This window comes from Anser cygnoides, chromosome Z (assembly GCF_040182565.1).
Source record: "Anser cygnoides isolate HZ-2024a breed goose chromosome Z, Taihu_goose_T2T_genome, whole genome shotgun sequence".
NCBI classification, from domain to species: domain Eukaryota; kingdom Metazoa; phylum Chordata; class Aves; order Anseriformes; family Anatidae; genus Anser; species Anser cygnoides.
The window spans coordinates 9,939,969-9,954,095 of NC_089912.1; the positions used below are offsets into that span (position 1 = coordinate 9,939,969).

The 14,127-nt window shown below is 41.2% G+C and overlaps 1 long non-coding RNA gene across 8 annotated transcripts in view; it reads right to left on the reverse strand.

Moving 5' to 3' along the window:
* LOC125181669 (uncharacterized) overlaps positions 1-14,127 on the reverse strand; it is a 90,385-nt gene that overhangs the window by 60,054 nt on the left and 16,204 nt on the right. For 5 of the 8 annotated variants that reach the window (XR_010827585.1, XR_010827580.1, XR_010827586.1 and 2 more), the window contains exon 2: positions 3,735-3,782. The exons of the other annotated variants lie outside the window; for them this stretch is intronic. This is a non-coding gene — a long non-coding RNA (uncharacterized lncRNA). The remainder of the gene's footprint in view (positions 1-3,734; positions 3,783-14,127) is intronic. 8 annotated transcript variants of the gene reach the window in all.

Consider the following 14,127-nt stretch of genomic DNA (forward strand, 5'->3'; position numbering starts at 1 on the left):
AACTGCTCTGCATGTCCCTGGTTAGACCAGATGGCCCCTAATTGTCCCTTCCAACCTCCTGTGATTCTTTGATTCTACAAAAAGCTGTCAGCAATCATCAATGGGGAAAAACAATGTTAGTGCCCCAAGTTATCAGAATGCCTTCCATTTCAAAGACCTCTCAGCGCTTTCTGAATTTTAACAAACTGGGCTTGATGGAAGACCCAGGCTCATTCCTCCATACTATTTTGAGAGGAGCAATTAAAAAGAAAACCTCCCCTTGGACTGACTGCTAGCAGCTATGCCTTCACCCCTTTTTCAGCTTGAAGGTGAGACAAACCTCAGGCCTGATTTTTTTTACTTAGGAAGACAGTTGTCTTATGCTAGAAAAGTGCTAAAGCAAAGCGAAGGAGTGGGGTGGAACTGAGTCCTTGAGTTCAAACCTTCAGCTAATGTGGTATTAGAGTCACAGTCTGAAAACTGTTGCTTCCTAAAGCAGTGGTTGAGAGTACTACAATAACTCTGTGTTACTCTGATGATATTATTCTCTTTTAATATTAATATTAGCTGATGATACTATTCTTCTTTAAGAGACTGAGTCACTAGAAGATTTAAGGCAGTGGTGAAGAGTAAAACAACTTATTTGATCTAAGTAGAATACAAAGATCCCTTTGTCTACACCCGTAGCCTTACCACAAAACTACCCTTCTCCCATTTGTCCAGTAATGGACAAATACTAAGAACTACCTTCACAGGCAATTTTACCAACCTACATCCAACAAAAGGTTTTTGATTTCTCCATACATACTTTGCAAGTAAGCAAAAGCATTTCTGTTTTTATAAAAGCACAGGTCTGAGAGTAGAAAGTAACTGCATATGACCTGCCCCCTAATTCCCATTTTTTCCCATTTGGTCTAGTTCTCTCTCTCATGGGAAATTTTCTTCCAAATCTTTCTCCTTTGCAGCACATTAGTGTGCTGATTTTGATTAATCCTCATTCAAACTTCTCTTCACTGCAGATAACTCAGGTAGCATCTACTACTGCTGCCATCAGAAAGATGCTTACAGCTGCTAAGGGCTTTGAAAATCCCCCTTTTCAGAACATTAGAATAAATTTTTCACTTCAACTGTACTCCGATTTCATTTTTCCCCCCACAAGGTTACAATGTTTCATAGAACTGTCATCCAAAAATAAAAATAAAAGTAAAAAAAAGTAATTAGGTGACTTAATTATTTGTGGTTAGGTTTCTCCTTTGCCATGCATGCCACTTTGTGTTAGGGTGTAATTTCCAGCTGCTATCATATGCAATATATGTCTTCCAATTTGATCATTTCTTAGCAAGTCAGAAAAGGAAATCTAGTGCTGCTTTCTTTGCCTACTCAGTTAATCTATCTGTGCCCTACTTATTGCTTATACATCTAATTTTGCCATAAGATGACACACAGCCCTAGCACAGACATTTACATTTTTACATTACTGTTGCATGGCAGTTTTTTACTTAGGTATGGACTTCCTAAATAGGCATCAATGACTTCTGAAGAGTAGATCTATGGAGAAAATTTGCTAATTTCATCACTCATTCCAGCTTTTAAGTACCTATTTGTCACAATTTGCTGGCTCTGATATATTTCTGACGTCTCACTTCTTGTATCAGGTAGATATATATTCTCCCTGCAAGTACTGTACTGCTGATACTTGTTTACTCCAAGTAATCTATAGGAAACAGACTCACATGAGTTATCACAACCTTCCCATGCCTTCCATCTCTCATCAGAGGAAGCAAAAACGTAACTGACTGTGAATATTGCATTAGGCAAATGTGCCTGTAATTTACTAATACCTTAAACTTTCTCAAGAAATATTCATTTCCATATAGAGACTGCTAGATGCTGGGGCATAGAGACTGTGGGGAACTCAAGGAAGCTGCTGAAGGAAAACTTCCTAAATAGCGCCGTGCTTGAAAATCATCATATCCTAGGATCAGTGCAGACCTCTTGATATCGTTTTATGAAATCAAGTCTTTGAAAAAATAATATGAATCAAATTTCAAAGGGAACATTTTTCTTTGGTGGAGCTGGCAGCATAAGGAAGAAGGATTTTTTTCCAAAAAAAAAAAAAAAAGTGTGCAAATATAGTTTTATAAAAAGTGAGTAAATATTTGGCTTTGTTCTTACCAACTTTTGCTCAGTGACATTTGCAGGCAGGATTTACCTGTGCCAGCATCTTCCTGAGGACTGGAAATTCTATGAAAAAATAACTGCCTATTACCATGTAAGGTAAGGAGCTGAGAGAACAAATATAAAACTCTTAATAATAATGTCCTTGCCTACAGTTTGCTGTGTTCTATTCAGACTTGCAGATCAAAGCCTTATGCAAAAACTCAAAGGCCTGTTGCCAGGTAAATGCAAACCTTTAAATAGCTCTGGATGTAAAAGCAGCTCTATTCCCACATTTTGATAATCCAAAACACATTTTTTTTTTTAATCTCTTTTAAGTTTTGAACAAAATTACTTCTTTTGACCAATGCCATAGGAGAGAGGAGAAGTACAAATTTTTCTGCCTTTACGTTTTTATTTGTATTCACCTCATTCACACTGCAGCATTGACTTAGATTCCAAGATAACTTTGAGAGGAATGAAAGCATTTTTCTTTCTCACAGCTTCTTTCCATAGAGAAGCTAGTTTCTGGCTCCACTGAAAATAAGAAGATTAATTTTCTAGTTGAAGTTTTGGACTGGGACTCAGGAGACCTAATGTTTGCTACAAGTTTGAGTTACTCTGGATGCATCATCTTATTTCCATAAACTATATCCTTTTTAGATTCACCTTCACTCAATATCCCTTCTGTCTTTTTTCCCACATCAAACTCTGAGAGCTTGTGCCCAGGAAAACACAGGAATTTATTCCCACAGCCTTCACTCCTCATCACCATTTGGGTAAGCAGAATGATGGAAAATATCGTGAAACAATATTCTGAAAGGGTAAAGACTGTGGGCTTGGGATCTGAAAAATTAGTTCTTATAACTGTTTCTGCAGACCTTGTTAGCACACTAGGTTATTCCAAAAGTACTTCTTGAGAAGTGAATACTATTCATTATGGATAAGGTAGTGGGAGAGCAGAAAGAACAGGATAGGGGGAATTTAGATCCGATAGTTTAAATATGAATTTATTATTTTTCTGAAATTTCTGTTACTCTGTATTTGAAATGTAAAAATAATTAAATAAATAAATAACGACAACAACAAAAGTAGGAATTCTGAAAACACTGATAGTACCCAGTGAACAAGTGAAGTTCACATAAGTACAATAGGTTCACAATTGTATTTCTTTAAGACAAGTCATCATTATCTTGTTTTAATCAGATTGAAAAGGAAGATAACAACTGTTTTACTCCTACTCATGGTCTATACGCAGGGTTTCTGTGCTTTCTAGCAGTTCACATGCTTCTGAGCAGAGCTTGAAGGGACTGGCACAAGCATCAAACCAACATAACTTAATTTGTCTCATGGCTAGTCTGCTGAGATGACATGAAGTGCTAGAGGACATATCCAAGCTGAAAATGGCATCTGGGTTAGTAGCTGGAGAGGAAGAGAGCTCTGTGGAAGTGTAAGAGAATCCCTCTAAAATAACAAGGGGCAGAACACCGTAAGAATAATGGAAAAAGAAAAAAGGATCACCATAAAAGAGAAATAGGAAAGAGAGATGACAGGATAACTCTTTCCAGGAGAGAGGCACAAGTAATTGTAAGACTTACCAGCTTTAAAACTGCTGCAAGCAATAACTAGCCTTCCTATCACCAGTTCTGTAAAATAGATTTCAATTCACGTAAATTCCAGATGAAAGAAAAAAATCACAATTTCAAAAATGTCCAGAATCCCTAGGAACCATTATCATTTATGGTAATAGTTGGATATGGAGTACATCTCAAAGCCTGGCAAATTTTGACAGGGTTGACAGATCATCATGTATGTTATCCAGTGATTCAGTTGAAAAACTTGGAGGGGGAGCAAGCAGCAAATACTGGCTTCTAGCTTTATTAAATCAATTAGATCACACTGTCTTTCAATTTTGGGAGTCAACTAAGTCCGGCAAATGCCGGACTCAGCCCCCCTTTAAATTTTTAGCAGTTCCTAGTATTTCCTTCCAATATGTCTTTCCCTTAGCTATTTGTTTCTTTGCTCTTAAAAATAAAAAATGAAAATACTCTGTAACCAAAATTGCTGACTATGTTTTCCTTTATTTGATCTATATCATTACATGGGAGATTAACACTGATTCCTGGATGCTCCATTCATTCATTAAGACCCACAGGAAAAACATAGCCATCTGAACATGGAAAAGTGTTCCATAATTACACATATTTTCCAGTGCTGTGAAGTAGTTAGATTTGGACAGAGCATCTGTGAACACCAAAAGGCACTGAAGTATACAAAATGCTTTCCTACAGAATAGAAGGATCTTGTCGTTAGTCAAGATTATAATAATCTCTATGCCTCTATTCACTACATTTGAAATACAGCTTGGCTTTCTCTCTTTTTCACATATTTTACTCAAGCTTCACGGGACTGTCACTTATTCTAGAACATGTGTGTCTACGCATACACATATCAGAGTGCAGCAAGTTCTTATCTTTGGCAGAAGCTTCTAGTTACTTCTTCATGCAGCTGTAATAAAAAGATTCATAAGGAATCATACACATCTTAAGACAGCTAGAGAGTGTATATTTTTACAAAGAAACATGTTAGTAAGATAGCTTGAAATTTTCAGAAGAAGGAGGAATAGGACTTAAACCATTTAGGAGGTAACAAGGAAATAACAGAATACTGTGCTGAAATAACAGAATTAAATGGTAATGAGAAGAGAGCAGCCTTTATCAGTAATAGATAATGAGAAGGTTGTGTGAATAGAAGTAAAAGATTACTGAGTATGTTGACAGCAACAGAACAATTTGCCAGCTAAAGATAGCAAAGATCCAGGGAATTAATGAAGAATTCAGAAAATATTAAATTAAATATTAAATTGTCATTTAGGTTTTTATCATTAAATTTAATTCCTTTTTTTTTTTTTTTTTTTTCCCCAAGGCAGTGAATTCCTATCCCTGTGTAAACATGGTGGTTAACAGATTTGAATATCTAGATCTGAACTTCCTACTTTCATTAAAGCAAAATCCAATTTAAGGTTGGAGTGAAGAAGGGGGATTCTTCATTGATTCCTCTCCATTAAAAAAAAAAAAAAAAAGGCGGGGGGGGGAGGGGATAAAGCAGTCTTTGAAAGATAGCAGGAGCATACTATTTTAAAACAAGACCAGTATGTTCATTATAAATGGAACCAGCAAATCTGTTTTGTTGATTTTTTTTTTCACTCAAGAGGATTGATTTGCTATGTCCACATAAATGACTATTCCCTTAATACATAACATATCTTTATTTGAAATCTTAATTAAGCACTCAGATTCCCTTTCCTATGTTCCATTTTTTACACAGAGACAGTGTTCTGCATAAACGTAAAATAAAATCCACTATTGGAAGGGGGATAATTTCTCTATCATCTAGCTGAAATTTATTTCTTTGCAGCCTCTTAGTGTAAGGAAAATGTTCATCTCAAGACCATTCAATCCAATTTAAAAATGTCTTCTCACTTGTTGACGCTGCACTTATTGACAGTGTTCCTGAGAAATGATTTTTATGTTAATTAGAAGTGTTGCCATGCAGAAGCTGGAAAAAAAAAGTTTTTAAGGGTTTCACAGAAAGGGATCATCTAGAAGTTCAGATGATTTGCTTTCCAAATTGTATATAGTAAACAACCTTCTTCTTAATCAGAGAAGGACATTTTCCACCTAAGCTGTTACCTTTTCCTATGACTTTGCCCATTTTGAGCTCCATGAGAGTATTTACTTCCTTTATGTGGCACGACGAGAAAGCAGCAAAATCTTATCCTACACTTCAATGGAAAGTTTCTATCAACACATTATTTCTATTCTGGAGCCTTCATCAACAAATAAGCAGTAACAAAAGAATAGTCCAACTATGACATGAACAGGTTCATGCTATGCTGGGCGATGAACTTGACAACAGAGCTCAAAGAGTCACAGTGAATGGGGCTACATCTGGATGGCAGCCACTCAGTAGAGGTGTTCAACTTTTTATCAATGGTCTGGATGCAGGAATGGAATGCATCCCCAGCAAGTTCACTGACAATACTAAACTAGGATGTGCTGTTGACTCCCAGGAGGGGTGAAGGACCTGGATAGATTGGAGCATTGTGCAATCAGAAACAGCATGAAATTCAACAAGGGTGTGTGTTGGATGCTTCACCTGGGATGGAGTAATGCAGACACAGGTACAGGTTTTGGATTCCCCATCGGCAAAGCTGTTCAAGACCAGGTTGGAGTTTCTGGGCAATTTGATCTAGTGGGTGACACCTCTGCCTGCCTATGGGGGGTTGGAACTAGATGATCTTTAAGGTTCCTTCCAACCCAAGCCATTCTGTGAGTCCATTCTATGAATAAAATTTGTGTTAGCATGATTAAACTCTCATTGTCTTTTCATCAGAATTATGTTTCTTATCACATTTGCCAGCATTTTTCTTTCCTTTCCTGTACCCACCATTGTGATCTGAATGACTCTTCTGAACTTCAGAAGATTTTCCCAGACAGGGGTAAGCTTATTAACCTCTATTAGAGAATAACTTATGTATTTATTTATTTTTATTTACATTATATTAATTTATATATTAATATTTTCCTACCTACACAATTCTATGATTCTATATTCTTCATATAGAATCATAGAATTATGTAGGTTGGAAAAGACCTTTCAGATCAATAAGTCCAACCAACAACATGGCCTAGTGAGTCCCATCACTGAACCATGTCCCTCTGCATTCCTCTGAAGGCTAAGATTCCATCTTTATTCCAGCACTGAAAATGATCCTATTGTACTTATTGTCTAACAGAAAGGAGAGGAAGCTGTAGCTCGTGACGAAGCTGTAGGCCACCATGAGGCCTCCCCTCAGTCTCCTCTTCTATGGGCTGAACAAATCAAGTGATCTCAGCTGTCCCTCATATGCCTTACCCTCCATACCTTCACCATCTTGATTGCCCTCCTTTGGACACTAGTTTTATAGTTTAATAAGAAGTAATATAGTTTAATAGCTTTATGTCCTTCTTATACTGTGGCACCCAAAACTGCACACAGTACTTGAGGTGAGGCCACACTAGCACAGAGCAGAGCAGGACAGTCACTTCCATCAGTCAGCTAGCATTGCTGTGCCTGATATTACACACAGTAAAGCACCTTGATGCAGTCTGAAAGAAGCACACATCTTAGTTAAAAATAGATTAAATGTGTAATATATTTTTTTCAGGTTAACCATCATTTCCAAATAAATGACTTTGTCCTTCCCTTGAGCTAGGTATTTTCACATAAGGAATGAGGACTTTTCCACCTACTAGATACTAAAATCAAAAGCCAAACAAATTAAAATTTATATATATATAATACTGAAAATATTTTAAAATACGTTTTGCTTAAAAAATATTTGTTAGTTTGATTGTTTTCCTTTTCTTGTAATTTTCAAAAATATATTTCATAAAATAGAACTCTGGCTGTAACTTTAACTAAACCTTTTTAAAATTCTAAGTTGTTTTGTGGTTGTTTTTTTGTTAAAACTGCTGACTTCCACTTCAAAATTCAATGAATTTTACCTCATATATCAGTTTTAAAGTGTTCTATGATGCTTTGTGTTGAAAATCATGATATGAAGAACAATATTTCTTTTTAAGAAAATAAATCAATTTTAATTGTAATGTGATTAATTCCCCCTCGGTGAAATGGGAAAATCAATAACTCACAATCATATTTTATTGCTTGAATATTATATACAAGTCACTCAACATAAGGACATTCTTGAAGATTTTTTTTAAGAAAACTACAGCAACAACAAAGCAAAAAGGAAAAACAAGTAAAAATGAAGGACCAAAGTGCTGTAAGTTAATTCAGTTTTCTATATTGGTTGTGCTATATCATAATGCCCTTGCCTTGCCTTGCCTTGCCGTGCCTTGCCGTGCCTTGCCCTGCCCTGCCCTGCCCTGCCCTGCCCTGCCCTCCCTTCCCCTTCCTTCCTTCCTTCCTTCCTTCCTTCCTTCCTTCCTTCCTTCCTTCCTTCCTTCCTTCCTTCCTTCCTTCCTTCCTTCCTTCCTTCCTCCCTCCCTCCCTCCATCCCTCCCTCCCTCCCTCCCTCCCTCCCTTTCTTTCTTTTTCTTTCTTTCTTTCTTTCTTTCTTTCTTTCTTTCTTTCTTTCTTTCTTTCTTTCTTTCTTTCTTTCTTTCTTTCTTTCTTTCTTTCTTTCTTTCTTTCTTTCTTTCTTTCTTTCTTTCTTTCTTTCTTTCTTTCTTTCTCTTTCTTTCTTTCTCTTTCTTTCTCTTTCTCTCTTTCTCTCTTTCTCTCTCTCTTTCTCTCTCTCTTTCTTTCTCTCTTTCTCTCTTTCATTCTCTTTCTCTCTTTCTTTCTTTCTCTCTTTCATTCTCTTTCTCTCTTTCTTTCCTTTTCTTTCTTTCTTTCTTTCTTTCTTTCTTTCTTTCTTTCTTTCTTTCTTTCTTTCTTTCTCTCTTTCTCTTTCTTTTTTCTTTCTTTCTTTCTTTCTTTCTTTCTTTCTTTCTTTCTTTCTTTCTTTCTTTCTTTCTTTCTTTCTTTCTTTCTTTCTTTTCTTTCCCTTCCTTCCTTCCTTCCGTCCGTCCATCCATCCCTTTTTTTAATTTTTTTTCCTTTTATCATTTCAAAACAAGTTTGTGGCACAAAACCTCTATTCTAGTTTTCAGTCCCTCGCTACATGAACATGCATTTTATACAGCTATGTTTCTTTCCAGATCTATTACTCCAGTTTTCAAGGTCATCAGAAACATTCTGTAATTAGCAAATTTCACTTGGAGAAAAAAAAAATAAAGGAAAAAAAATAAAACAAGAGTGCGCAAGCTCATAAAGAAAATACTGAGTAAGAGCTCTCTCACCAGTAGCACTAAAGAAATTCTGCTTCCTGCCTTTCCCCAACCTGAAGCTTCCCATGTTGGGGAAGTCACCTATCTCTTTTAACTTTAGTGGGTCTAATTAATTCCCACTTCTGAAGCTTCTTTAATCATGTATTGAAAAGAACTGTAAAAATGTAGATAGCTAGATCAGTCTCATTTTTGTTGCACAGAAAAGTAGTTACTGAGGTCAAGCTAAAGAGGAATAGTGTATCTTTGGTAAATCTGTGTTACATTTTTTATTTTTTAAATTACTTTAAGTTTTCTTTATAATTCAACAAATTCATATATTATTTGATGAATATATCAAAGATGCTAAATGATATCAGGCAGAATTTACATGTGGTATTTCAGAAAACCTGCAAAATAAATTAGTTCCTCCAGCTTGCATCCAAGAATCTAAGACCAAGTAAAATTAAAACAAGTTCAATGTTGTTATGAAGGCGGTGTACTGTTTTGGCTGGGATAGTTGATTTTCTTCTTAGTAGCAGTTTTGGTGCAGTAATTTGGATTTTTGGGAAAAATAATGTTGATAACAAACCTTTTCTGATTCTCTCTCCCATTCCACTGAAGGGGGAGTGAGCAAATGGCTATGTGGTGCTTAGCTGCTTGACAGGTTAAACCACAACAGTTTAGGGAGTCGAAACACACATTACACAAGAAAAGGATGAAAGACTTGGACATGTTTAGCTTGGAGAAGGAAAATCTTAGGGAAATTTTGTCAACGTATATACATACCTGCTGGTAGATGGGAGTAATGAAGACAGAGCAGGCCCCTACCTGTGCAAGCCAGTGACAGGAACAGAGGCAATGGACACAAATTGGAGGAATTAAAACTGCAGAAACTGTTATCTTACTGGAGAACAGAGTGCTTTATGATCACATTCTCATTATTTTCTTTGGAATGATTTTTATATGCATATTTTTCCTCACATATATTTCTCCTGACATTTTATCAGGGAGTGTAGTGACAGGACACAGAGTAAGGGCTTTAAACTAAAAGAGGATACATTTAGATTACACATTAGGAAGAAATTCTTCACTTTAAGGGTGGTGAGACACTGGAGCAGGTAGCCCAGAGAAACTGTGGATGCCCCATCGCTGAAGGTGTTCAAGGCCAGATTGGATAGGGCTTTGGAAAACCTGGTCTAGTAGTGAAACTTGTCCCTGCCCATGGCAGGTGAGTTAGAACTAGATGGTTCTTAAGATCCCATTCAAACCAACATATGAGTTTATTATGAATTAGCTTTGCATTTTCAGTGTCTTGTTACTCCTGAGAAAATATTGACACTAAGCAAAGTTCACAGCTGCATGATGAATTTTAAGTTTAATGTTTGTATTCAAGGACATACTTTAGAATCATAGAATTACAGAATATCCCAAGTTGTAATAGACTCACAAGGATCATTGATTTCAAATTCTGGCTGCACACAGGACCACCTAGAAATCAGACCTTGTATGTGAGAGCATTGTCCAGAAGCCTTTTTAACTCCAGAAGGACTGGTGCCATGACCACAGCCCTGGGGAGCCTGTCCCAGTGCCCAACCACCCTCTGGGTGCAGAACCTTTTCCTAACACCCAGCCTGACCCTCCCCTGTCCCAGCTCCCTGCCATTCCCTCCGATCCTGTCACTATCCCCAGGGACCTGAGCTCAGCGCCTGCCCCTCCGCTCCCGTCATGAGGGAGCTGCAGGCTGCCATGAGGCCTCTCCTCAGTCTCCTGTGCTCTTGGCTGAAGAAAGCAAGTGACCTCAGCCACTCCTCATATGTTGGGATTGCCCCTTCTCAGGTGCAGAATCCTGCACCTGCTCTTACAAAACTTCACATGGCTGGTGATTGCCCAGCCATTTGTCAAAATCTCACTGCAAGGCCTCTCTACCCTCAATAGAGTCAAGCGCTCCTCCCAAGCAAGTGTTATCCACAAACTTACTTAGTATACCTTCAAGTCCTGCATCCAAATCATTTAGGGAAACATGGAAGATAACTGGCCCTGAAATGGACACCTCTGGAACCCCACGAGTGACTGGCTGCCTGCTGGATGTAACCCCATTTACTGTAACCCTCTGAGCCCGATCCATCAGCCAAGTGTTCACTCATCATATTATGTATTTCTCTGGCTGTATGCTGGACATCTTGTCTAGGAGATTTTTGCTACATACACAAAAGAGGGAAGTTATCTGTAAAATTGCCTTACTGCTGGAATTTCATATAAGAACCCCAGGAAGGAGATGGATTTCTTCCCAACTGCATCCTGACATACTTAGCCATTTAATGACTTAGGTCTCAAAACAGATCACTAGTCAGCAGTTCTTACTGATTTATCGATCTGCAAGTGGATTTTTGACACCTGCTTCCAGGATTGATGTAATAGTTGAGAGCTCCAAGGTGGGGAGCAAAGTGTCCCTGTGCTCTCACTCCTGCCAGGAAGGCAGGCAGAGGACAGACACACCATATATTTAGGGAGTGGCACAGACCAGGTGATGGCAGAGTTCAAGCTCCATCACTCTGGTGAACTGTGCAGTTTTTCTGCTGCCAAGTCAGAGCAAGCCCCCAGGCATGTCATTTCTGACTGACAGCATTGGTTTTGAAAGCCAAGACAGAAAAAAACAACACCTCTCTTCTCAAAAATGCTCTCACACACACTTGGAAAAACTCTGGGAAGACTGTAAGACAGCATGGTCTGATGGCATTGCAGTTTCTATGGGTCCACATGCTTTTGGAAACTCTTGCTACGTCCCTGACTAACAATGCTCTCTCCTCCCTCGTGCACCATGAAATTCAACCACACCAGGGCTCAGCACAGGCCTCCATAAAGTGCTTGTTACACCATCCCATCACACCAGGAAGATGTTTCCAGTACCACTGCTTTCACTAAAATGACAACCCCCTCTGAGGATGAATTTGGTGGATGTCATTACTACTGCCAGGGGATCGAAGCATAGGGCCTCAGCTCCCAAGAGCCGAGCCTCACCCAGCCCCTGTCCCCACCTTTGTGGTGGGCTCCTGCACCCCAACCCTTGGGCTCCATGGCCATGAACACCACCCCCATTTCTGGCAGCACTCACAGGCTCTGCTGTGAGCTCTGTTTTGATTAAGAGCAAGACACTGTCTGTAGAATCCGCATGGATTTTGTGTTTCTTTAATGAAGGATCAGCGTAGTCCTGTTAGTGATGCTGTTGGGGCGGCCTCTTGAAGGGCTTGGGAGGGTCCGGGCTGCTGCTGGCCTTCCTCTTCAGGGTGCGCCAGGGACCCCTAGGCCCCTACCCAGGTCCCTACCCAGGCCAGGAGCAGAGGCCCAGTGGCTGCAGCCCTGGCCAGCATCATCTTCTGCTGCCTGCTCAAGCTCTGCATGGGGCTCCTTCTGCTTGCTGAAGACATATGCGGTGGTGGGCTGGCCAGGACCTCCACGAAGGGCAGCACTGTTGGGGAGCTCCTCGTCATCAGAGTCTGCAGGGCTGGAGGTGGGAGTTCCTCGTAGGGGGGTAGCAGGGCGAGGGGTGGCCACAGGGCTATCCTCCTGCTCCCTGTTGACATGGGTCTCCTGGAGGCCCAGCAACCTCCAGGCCTCCTCACTGCACAGGCACACAATGGTGTTGACCAGTTCATCCATGAAAGCTTCTGTCCTGTCCCCCAGGTGTCTCAGCAGCTGCTGGATGAGGATATTCCTGTCCAGCCTGGCATGGCACAGGGTCTGCAGAATCGTGCTCTTTGCTACCATCGCTGGACACCAGTGCATCCCGTAGATGATGGACAGCTCCCGACGCATGCAGGGCAGCACAGGGTTGAGGATGCTGAGGTGCTGCCTGAAAAGTGCTGCCCAGATACCTACTGGGCAGGAGGTTTTGCAGTGTGGCTCTGTCCCCCTGCCCCTCATCCCCCGGCCCTGCTCTTCCCTGCAGGGAGGACCCACTGGTGTCAAGAGTGACGCCTGCCTGGAAGCCAGCAGGTGCTGGCAGTCTCAGGGGAGAGACGATGCACTCATTGTAGTCATCATCTCCCCGCACAGATGCCTTGATGGTGCTCACAGCTTCTCTGCAGAGCACGCACTGTCTTCAGATTTGCCCACCGCAGGATGCACCCAAGGCTGAACTGGTCCTCGCATGGCATTGTATACATGGTGTCCGTTTGTGCCTCACAGTAGATGGGGCACTTCCACACCACCTCCATGGCCACGGTCTTGTCACTGCAGTAGGCTGGGGATAGCAGAACACAAGGAGCTGCTCCCCCTCGCTGGTGCCACTGCGGCGGGTGCTGCACACTACAAGAAGCAGAGAGGCCAAGCCCAGTGGCTGTGCCAGGGCGGTCAGCGGCAGTGCTCCGGCCCCTCAGCAGGAAATCCCCCAGCACCAGCCCTGTGGCTGGGCTGTCCTGTGTCCCCCCCCTGCTGCCCCTGGGCACATGTCCCCGCACAGTTCACCTGCGCTTCTGCGAGCGCGCCCCATGGGGCCCCGGCTGCCTGAGCCAGGCAGGGCCGGTTAAACATGGGCACTGGCTGCGGGGACCGGCACCGAGAGCAGCTGCTGGTGGCCCCACAGTGTGGCCTGACCAAATCCTTGCTCAGCACTCCAAGCCTCGCACACACCCTCAGCAGGAATCCAGGCATGAGCCAGGCCGGGACTGGCTTTGCTAATGCCCCAATATGAGCAGTGAGGGCCATGACTCCAGCCATCACTTGGTGACGTCATGGCCTGTTGCTCAGTGAAAGGCTCACCCCAGGGAAGCCTGTCCAGCCCCACAGCAGTCCCGCCCCCCACAGCACTCCAGCCAGCACCAGCATTGTGCCTATGCACGCCCACTGGGGCTACCGCAGTACCACTGCCCACGCCCTCCCCTGCCAGTGTCAGGGCTTCCAGCAGCCACCCTGGCCTGGACCTTGTCTTCCCAGAGCCCTGCCAGCTCTCTCTGACCACTGCACCTGTCTCTGGAATAGCTTAGTGGAAAGGGTATTTAACTCTAAAAAGGTTTCACTAACCTGAATGATCCCACAGCAACTATTTCCAGAAGGTGATATATCCCTCAAAATTTATAAAAGATGACATATTTTTTTATCCTTCCCCCCCCCCCCCGCAATATGTTAAATGTGTCATGAAAATGAAAGAATTTCAAAATTGATGAAGCTTTCTGTT